This window comes from Pituophis catenifer, unplaced genomic scaffold, assembly GCF_029215685.1.
Source record: "Pituophis catenifer annectens isolate HBS135680 unplaced genomic scaffold, rPitCat1.0.hap2 SCAF_2, whole genome shotgun sequence".
NCBI lineage: Eukaryota > Metazoa > Chordata > Lepidosauria > Squamata > Colubridae > Pituophis > Pituophis catenifer.
In genome coordinates, this window is record NW_027256882.1 from 10187829 (window position 1) to 10197424 (window position 9596).

Here is a 9596-nt window from a genome sequence, read left to right on the forward strand (position 1 = left end):
TACATAGCTTGTTCCATCCAGCCAGGTTATCATGGAAAAATTTGCTGCTTGTTCTAGTGCCATCTTCACTTGGATTGTATATCACAAACACAGTTTGTACTATTCACATTAACTCTCAGTTTAGCTCTTAACAATCCTAGTAAGTTCTGGTTGGCTCTGGGCCCATAACCAATGTTAAGGATATTGTTGTTGTGTTACCAACCAGCAGAGTGTAGAGCATAGAGAAACGTTGCTGAGAGCAATGAATAAGAGATGTGCAAACTGGTTTATCAAAAGTTTACTTTATAGTGAAAAAATAATCTCATAGTCTTTTAAATCAATCCAAGTCTTTGCCAGTTAAATCAGTCCAGTGATACAAAATCTTCTTACCACACAAACAGTAGTTGGTTAGAATAACAAACTCACTCTGGTAACAAATCACGATGATAGCAGATCCATCCAACCAATGATAGCACAACGGTTGCAACTCCTCACACTACGGTAGCTTATCATCAACTGAATACGTTACAGTACCTTTCTTAAATACGTTCAAAACTAATTACAGCATGACTCAGAATTACAATGAATCAGCAGGAAAACTTTAAAATCACACAATACATATTCATATTAAAGTCACAGAAGACATATATTGCCTGGACAACTTGTTAGGCTCAAACCATATCCTAACAGATATGGCACAAGAAGAAGACATATATCATTGCAAACCCACCCCCATTTGTAAGTGGACCAGGACAACCTTCCATTTAAGATATAAAGGAAAACATTGTTACAGATTAGGGTTGGATTTGGTGCAATGATTAGAAGGCAGAATTGCAGGGTGATTCTGTCCACTGCCAGGAGTTGATCCTCACTATCTCGAAGTTAACTCAGCTTTCCAGCTTTCTGAGATTGGTAAAATAAGGACGAAATTGTTGGGGGCAATATGCTGACTCTGTAAACTGCTTAAAAAGGGCTGCAAACACTATGGAGCAATATATACCTATACTTTAAGTGCTTTTGCTATTTATTTGTATATTTATTTGCTAATTTTATATGGGGGTGAACTAAGACTAAACTGACTGCCTAGTTTTGGGAACTGTAGAGAGATGAGATGGAGATGAGGTGCCCTTAAAAAGGGTAAGTCGTGCATTTCTTGCTGCATCACATGGGACATGAGTAGGAGCCCTGTGTCAGAAAGAGATGTTTCTAAGGCAGGGGTGTCAAACTCTCTTTCATTGAGGGACGCATCAGGGTTGTGTTTGATCTCGGGGGACAAACACAATGACTGACATTGAGCTGGCAAGGGGGCAAGACTAGCTCAATGTCACTCATTGAGGCTCCGTTTTCAGTCATGATAGCCTCCTTCAGCCCTCTGCCAGAGAAAACAGGGCTCAGGGAGGCTGCCGCACATAGCCCATCCAGGCTCCGTTTGCGGCTGCGACAGCCTCCTGCAGCCCTTTGCCAGTGAAAATAGAGATCAGGAAGGCAGTGCACTGGGTCAGTCCTTCACTGTTTCCAGGGTAGGCCCGAGTCACAGATATAAGGACCCCATGGACCAGATCCAGACCCTGGGACTTGAGTTTGACACCCCTGTTCTAAGGTCAAGTTAGGTATCCAAAAAAGGTTCCTTTCTGTTGAAAAACCACCGTCAGGTAACACCAACTGGTATGAAAATACAGAGCTACATTAATTATTGGTTACATTTGGAGACTCCTTTTTCCCAGAGAGACTTAAGGTAGCTAATAATCAAAATAAACAACTGCATTCAAGGATGTTCCTTATGAGGTTATAAGCTAAAGACCCAATCTAAGTAATTTCCACACACACTCCACCCCAATTTGTCCCTCATTTCTTCCAATATGAAGAAGGGTTTTTCTTTGGATCAAGTCATGTTTCACTGTTTCAGTTTTCTGGGTCAGGACACATCAGAACAGTCATTAGGATATCATGTGAACTGAAAGTCTTGGACCTTCTCCTCAGGAGCAGAAGGCCTATTCGCCTCTCCCCATGGCATGAAAGACAAGTATGGAAAATTCTGACATATATGGTCTGTTTAAGAAGATAAGCTTGCCCAACCATGGCAAGCTAAATCTCAATTCCCAATGGTATCAACCGGAACTGCATCCAGTCTTGATTAGAGTTATCCTTGCCTCTTTTACTCCACCAGGAACATGGGTACTGGCCAAAAGACTTGCATTCTATTTTGCTAATTTTAAGCAAGGAAACAAGACAAGTTGGTGTTATGAGCAACAAAATCCCCAGCACTTGATGTCCCCTTTCAGCAGTTTGATACAGATGCTAGTTTGCACAGGGGACACAAAATAGCCATCATCACCCAGCATCCCAAGTTGGACATGATTGAATCAATTTAAAACCATGTTTCATATCACAGCATCTAAAGGACACATTGCCAATTATATTGACGCCTCCTAAAACATTTTTTAAAAATTAAAAGAATTCTACTCCCCAAATTCAATTTTCACTGAAACCTGTTTGGTGAATAGGCTTAGCTACTTGAAATGTGCCCTAAGGCTTTGGAAAACAGAGAAAGACACCAATATTTAATTCACCTTGTTGAGCAACTTTAGTTGTGAAATAGCATCTTGATCGACAGTAAGTCTCTGTCTTATAAAAACCCCTAGTTGCTCTTTAATGGGATCCTCCCTGGAAAGAACTATCAAGCTTACGATGTCCAGATCTGCTGCCACATCACCATTTTGGTCCAAGTATATTTTCATGTGGGAAAAATTGCAAAACTCATTCTTCTTCAAAAATGAATGGAACTAGAACAAAAATATCCAGATATGTTATAAGCATGTCCATGTCCACATCTCTGTCTAACTACACTTGATAAGAATATTTGTGGAAATGATCTCAAAATAGTGGATTGCAAACTAAATGTGAGTTGGCCGTGTGATGCTCATGGAAAGAAGGCAAATGCATCCATAAAAATCTTAGAAGTAAATGTGCAGGTTTGGAGAGAAATTGACTCAAGTACAAAGTCCCCTTGCAGGCACCCCGTTTTCAGAAGACATTGTACAACTAACTGGATCAGCTTTAGAGATGGGCAATGAAATCAAGGAGCTGGTCTTAGCCTGGAAGAAAGGCAATAAGGAGAAGAGTCATGTTGGTCTTTGGGGATGAAAATCAGAAGGAATCTGGGAGCACCTTTTACAATGGACAAAATCTCTTGGTTGGAATAAGGAGAATACAGCACTCTTCCAATAGCTGAAAGATGTTACATGTCAAGTTCCAAGTAACACATCCCTCACAAATCAAAGTCCAGGGCATTTCCTTTCCCCAAAGGAAAAATAACAGCTCAGTCACAAGAGAAGAGATTCCTCTTCACTGATTGCTTTAACACAAAGATCCAGCAGCCTATACTTAAAGAAGCTTTAACTGGAATTTCGGCAGGCAGGAGGGGTTGCATAACTCCTTCAAATTTATGTACATAAAATTCCAAAATGCTAATCGCAAATTCATAAGGACTGGAATTTTTTTAAAAAATTACCTGCCTCCTTTGTATTCCTTCTCCAAAGAAAATAAGTTTCATAGATCTTTGTCAGGACTCCATACCTGCCATGGCTTCAGCCTTTGAGTCCCCAACCTCTCTTCTCGCTCTTTCCTTCTCCTCTTGAATATGGAGGAATAAGCAGCATTCAAGGCATGGGCCATAATATTCATCATAGCATATACATATCGGTTATACTGGTTCCATATCCTGTTCCTTTCCACTTTGGTGTTCAGTGGTGATGTCTGAGTGCATCTTTTCCGGCCTTTGACAGAAATGTTGTCTTTTGAAAAAGAACACCGAAAAGACTGATTTGTGAACTGTGGTTCCAGAAAGAAATCTGGTTCGAAGGAACCATCATTTGGTGTTTTTTTCCACTGAAAACTGTAGTACCAAATACTATGGACATATTTGAGAAATGTGTGTCTTCCTATTGGTATTTCCCCATATCCTGCATATAGCCAGACTTTTCCTTCAATGGGTTCTGGCAAACCTTGAAGTGTTGAATGGAAAAGAAGAATTCTGTCCGAAAACGAAAAATAGCCTGCAAACTGAACAAAGACATTGACTTGTTTCCACTTGGAGATGGCATCCCTGAGGGCTGCTGTACGTGCAGGGGTTGATAAAAGTTGTGATATAACAATACAAATCCCATTCCTGACAAGCAGAGGTGTCAAAGTCCTCATTAGGTTCACTCCATCCTCTGTGTCTGAAGCAAAGAGACCAATCAAAGACCATCCAAAATGGAGGAGCAGTTGGACAATTCCTGGGTAGAGAATCGTTAATTTGGGGAATATCCGGTAGAAAAAAGGGAATTGTCTTTTATCATTCAGAGCTTCTGAAGCAATTGAACAGATCTGGGAAAAAATATGAAGACTGCTGTATTTGAGGTTCAGTTATTGGCTTTCAATAAATCCAACTCAACCAACTGATGTCAATTTCTAAAAACCATAACTTTTCACCTTGTTTTGTTAATAAGTATTAATAATGTTTATGGAAACAACAAACCTTTATTCCCCCTGACTGACATATTGTGTGACTGCATGCAGGTGTGGTACTTTTCCTTCCAGTTCGCAAATATGAGCGCACATGCCAGTTCAGCACATACGCATGGCCTCAAAAACATGCCTAAATAGGAGTACATACGTGATTTCCACTACTGGTTCACCCAAACCAGTCTGAACCGGCTGAATACCACCTCTGATTATACAGTTCATGACAAAGCAATTGTCAACAATGGATTATCTATGTCTAAATCCTTCTTATTCTTTGTTCCCCTTCATCTTTCCACTCTGAACTTTATTCAAGAGAAACAAGATCTTGTTTTTAGCCATAATATCTATTAGACGAATCTATTATTTATTTGTGGAGAAGAACCTGCAAATTGCAGGTCCCACAGATTGGGATATTTTTTGAATCATTCAGCCAATAAAAAATCCTTTCCAGGAGCTTTGTTGCTCTTCAAGTCCTTTGTGTTTTTTTGTTTTTTTTTAAATTTGATTTATATGCCGCCCTTCTCTGAAGATTCAGGGCGGCTTACAATGTGCTCAGCAATAGCCTTCATCCTTTTGTATATTTTATACAAAGTCAGCTTATTGCCCCCACAAACTGGGTCCTCATTTCACCTACCTTAGAAAGGATGGAAGGCTGAGTCAACTTTGAGCCTTGGCGAGATTCGAACCCTGCAGTAATTGCAGGCAGCTGGTCTTAATAACCAGCTTAATAACAGGGTGCCTTAAACCTCTGTACTACCAAGGCTCTTCTCTGTTGAATTTGATCATAGACTGATTAGGGTAAAAAATAGTTGACATATTGATTAATATGCTGGTACTTTTTAAATGAATTGCATTAATTAATGGGAGTGGTCAGTGTAAGTCCACAAACATATATTTCTTATAAACTTTAGGTAATATAAGCCATTGGGATTCTTTTCACAAACCTGAAATTTGTATCTCATTGAAAATATTATTTTGGCTAAGCTGATAAATAAAACGAAAGCTTTCCATCTGTGCTTCCTTTTCTACAGAAGACCCTTTGATTGGACACAAAGCCCCTCCTCACCTTCACAAGTGTGCAGGAGAAGCCCCTAAACAATGGGAATGTTGTCATGAAATTATATAGCTGCTTGGGTGCTACACACACACAAACACACACACACACAAACACTATCAGTCCCATCCCTAGACAACACACCTAGAGTGGCCATGGAGAAAAACAGCTCTTGAATTCACATGACGTATTGGTAAGGTCTTACAAATTCTTAGTAAGACCACATCTAGAATATTGCATCCAGTTTTGGACACCATGTTTCAAAAAAGATGTTGAGACTTTGGAAAAACTGCAGAGAAGAGCAACTCAGATGACTGACACTAAAACATACCGTTTTATGAACAGTTGCAGGACTTGGGTATGGCTCGTCTAGAGAAAAGAAGGAGTAGCGCTGACATGATAGCAGTGTTCCAGTATTTGAGAAGTTGCTACAAAGAAGAGGGATCCACCTTATTTTCCAAAGCAACAGAAGGCAAGGCAAGAAACAATAGATAGCAACTAATCAAAGAGAGAAGCAACCTGGAATTTAGGAGAAACCTTCTAACAGTGAAAACAATTAACTAGAGGAACTGTTTTCAGAAGTTGTGGAGGCTTCTGGAAATCTTAAAAATCTCACTGGAGATTTTTAAGAAGAGACTGGACATCCAGTTGTCTGAAATGTTGTAGGGTCTTCTGCTTGAGAAGGGGATTGGACTAGCAGATCTCCAAGATCCCTTCCAGCTCTATTCTGATTGATTGCTTGATTGAATTCCACAGAGGAGATATAGTTGGATTTATCGCTTACCCATCCTACCAATCCACCCAATTTACTAGATAGAGAGGCAGACATACAAACCTGTGGGATTTTGTAGGGGGCTGTTAATGTTGACACCTGGATGGAGATGTCCCTGCCAGTTCGATCAAAAAGAACCAAATGGTTGTCCTTCTTTCCACAGCTGTAGTTGGGAACATTAGCTTCTCCTGTAGAGAGGATGTCCAGCAAGGCATCTGATGTGCCAAGAGTGTTGAAATAGTTGTCATGGATGTTGCAGCCAAGTGTGAGATTGTGCAGGAGTGGGGAATTCTTACTGACAATTTGAATAGCGAAAATATGGCGTAGCATTGTAGACTGATCAGAGGATATTCTAGTGTAAAAGATGTTAATTTTATCATCATCACCACCACTATCATCAATCTTAAAATACATTTTATATTTTTAAATATATCTTTGCTTGACTAGTGAAAATGAAGCATTGCACTTCTGAATGAGCAACAGATAAACTCCTGTAAAAATGATCACATTATTATCATCACTTCTGCTGTTCAGCAGCTGCCAGCAGTTTGGCAGTTCGGGTCTCACTGGCTCGGGGTTGGCTCAGCCTTCCATCCTTCCAAGGTTGGTAAAATGAGGAGCCAGATTGTTGGGGGCAATAGGCCAACTCTGGAAACTGCTTAGAGGGGGCTGTAAAGCACTGTGAAGTAGTATTTAAGTCTAAGTGCTATTGCTATGGACACCCAACATCAAAAACGTCATCAAAAAAGCACAACAAAGAATGATCTTTCTGTGCTAAATCAGAAAGCTCAAACTGCCCAAGGAGCTGCTGATACAGTTCTACAGAGCAATTATTGAGTCTGTCACCTGCACCTGTATAACTTTCTGGTTTGGTTCTGCAACCCAACGAGACAGACTCAGACTTCAGATGTTAATTAGAACTACAGAAAAAACCATGGCTACCAACCTCCCTTCCATTGAGGACCTGTATACTGCACGAGTCAAAAAGAGGGCTGTGAAAATAATTACAGACCCCTCACATCCTGGATATCAACTGTTTCAACTCCTACCCTCAAAACAACGCTATAGAGCACTGCACAACAGAACAACTAGACACAAGAACAGTTTTTTGCCAAATGCCATCACTCTGCTAAACAAATAATTCCCTCAACACTGTTAAACTATTCACTAAGTCTGCATTACTATTAATCTTCTCATCATTCCTATCACCCATCTCCTCCCACTTATGACTGTATGACTGTAACCTTGTTGCTGGTATCCTTATGATTTATATTGGCTGTTTCCTAATATGATTTGATTGCTTATTTGTACCCTATGACTATCATTGGGTTGTACCTTACGATTCTTGATGAATGTATGTTGTCTTTTTATGTTCACTGAGAGTATATGCACCAAAGAGAAATTTCTTGTGTGTCCAATCACACTTGGCCAATAAAGAATTCTATTCTACTCCACTCCACTCCACTCCACTCTACTCTACTCTACTCTACTCTATTCTATCATCATCAACAGAACCAACAACATATTTGTTTTTCAATGTAATCCACTTTGTCTCTTGAAGCCTACAGAATCTTAAGCCAACACTGACTCCAAACCTAGAGACAAATGATACTCACCCATCTCCATTTAATTTTAATGAATGTTGGGGAGATGGAACTGATACAGCCCCCCTCCTGGGTTAAGAATCGCAAATGCACCATTATTTGTAACAATACTAATTTTAATCTGGCCAGTAACCAAGGTCAGAAATAAATGAATGATTAAAGTGGAATCACCATGGAAGGAAAAATAATTTTCAAAAGTGACTCAGAAACCAATTCTAAAAAATAAGTCATCCTGTATTTCTATAAGGATCGGGAAGTAAATATCAATGAGTAGTTGTATTTGAAATGAGCTGGGCAGGGAAAAACTACAATAATCACTAATTTAAACAAAAGTCAGTACAGTATTCAAATCATGAATTCAAGACTGAACGGGGAGAGGAAAATAATGTGAACTTTTTTTCTGTCCCATCTTTAGATTTGAGTCTTTTCCTCAAAATAAGACAAAGAAAGCATGGAAATCAACATGATTCAGGAAAGTAGATAGGACATGTGCTGCAATATAGGAGCCAGTGGAATAAGGAGAACAAAATGAGAGTGTTCAAATTATAAATGGAGGGAATGCAACTGCATTATCCTGGATGACTTACGAGTGAAACTGATTAGAAGGCTCTGCGTTGAAAGGCAGTGTTATATGCACCAGTTTTGATGCAGCGATGATTATGTTAATGAAATGGTCTCCTGGTCTGTAATAACTCCATGGTTTTTTTGCACCCTGGTCCTCTAAACTCAGCGGGCATTTCATTCTCAGCTTCCCCGAGACAGGCTGGGTCAACAGCAGCATCAAAAGCAGAAGCAGAAGGTCCATCATTCGTAGGGCTGAATCAATTACTTTCCTGTTTCTAAACAAGAACAGGAAGGATTAAAAGCCCTCTCATAAAAGCCAGTGACTTTCCTGATTCATACAGAGACAAACCAAGTTTCACCTGGAAAAGAGAGAAAGGTACATTTAACAGCACAGCCCCTGCCCGTCCTAAAATTCAGATAACACAGAGTGTGACCTAAAGACTTTATTCTTTCCTTGAGGAAACCTCCCTCCATGTTGCTTCACTCTGCTGCTTACATCAGTTACTGGAGAAGTAGAAGACATCTCAAAGAGCAGGATGGTGATAATTACAGTGGGAAGCAACTTTTCCTCTGGGGGTGATGAACTCCTTCCTTGGCTCTATTTGCAGAAAAGAAGCCAGAGTACAGCATGTTAGTGAAAAATTACAGCATTTCACCCCTCGGAGAAAGATAGAGGGCCAATAGATTTTTTTTCTTGACACCAATTCATTGCCACGCCCACCAAAAAATGGGTTTGAAGCATGGGTGGACTGCTGGGAGTTCTCAGGGGTTCAGGAGAACCTCTAGCTATGATGCTGTACCGTTCAGAGAACCCCCAAATCCCACACCTGGCTGGGCCGTCCCTCCTCACCCCTCCCAGGAGTAGAAGGGAATACAATGGAACTTTTATAATTGGAGCAACTATTTGATTTAGAGAATGGAAATAAAAGAAATAACTATAATATTGCACAGGGGAAAAAATTTGAGGATATAAAAATTGAAAAGGAGTATACATGTGTGGACAAGAAAATGAAGATGGAGAAATAAGACATAGAAGTGGAAAATAAAGAAGATAAAGATATTGTGATTAAATATGAACAAATGATTGAATATGTGCATACTAATAATAAAAAGGAAG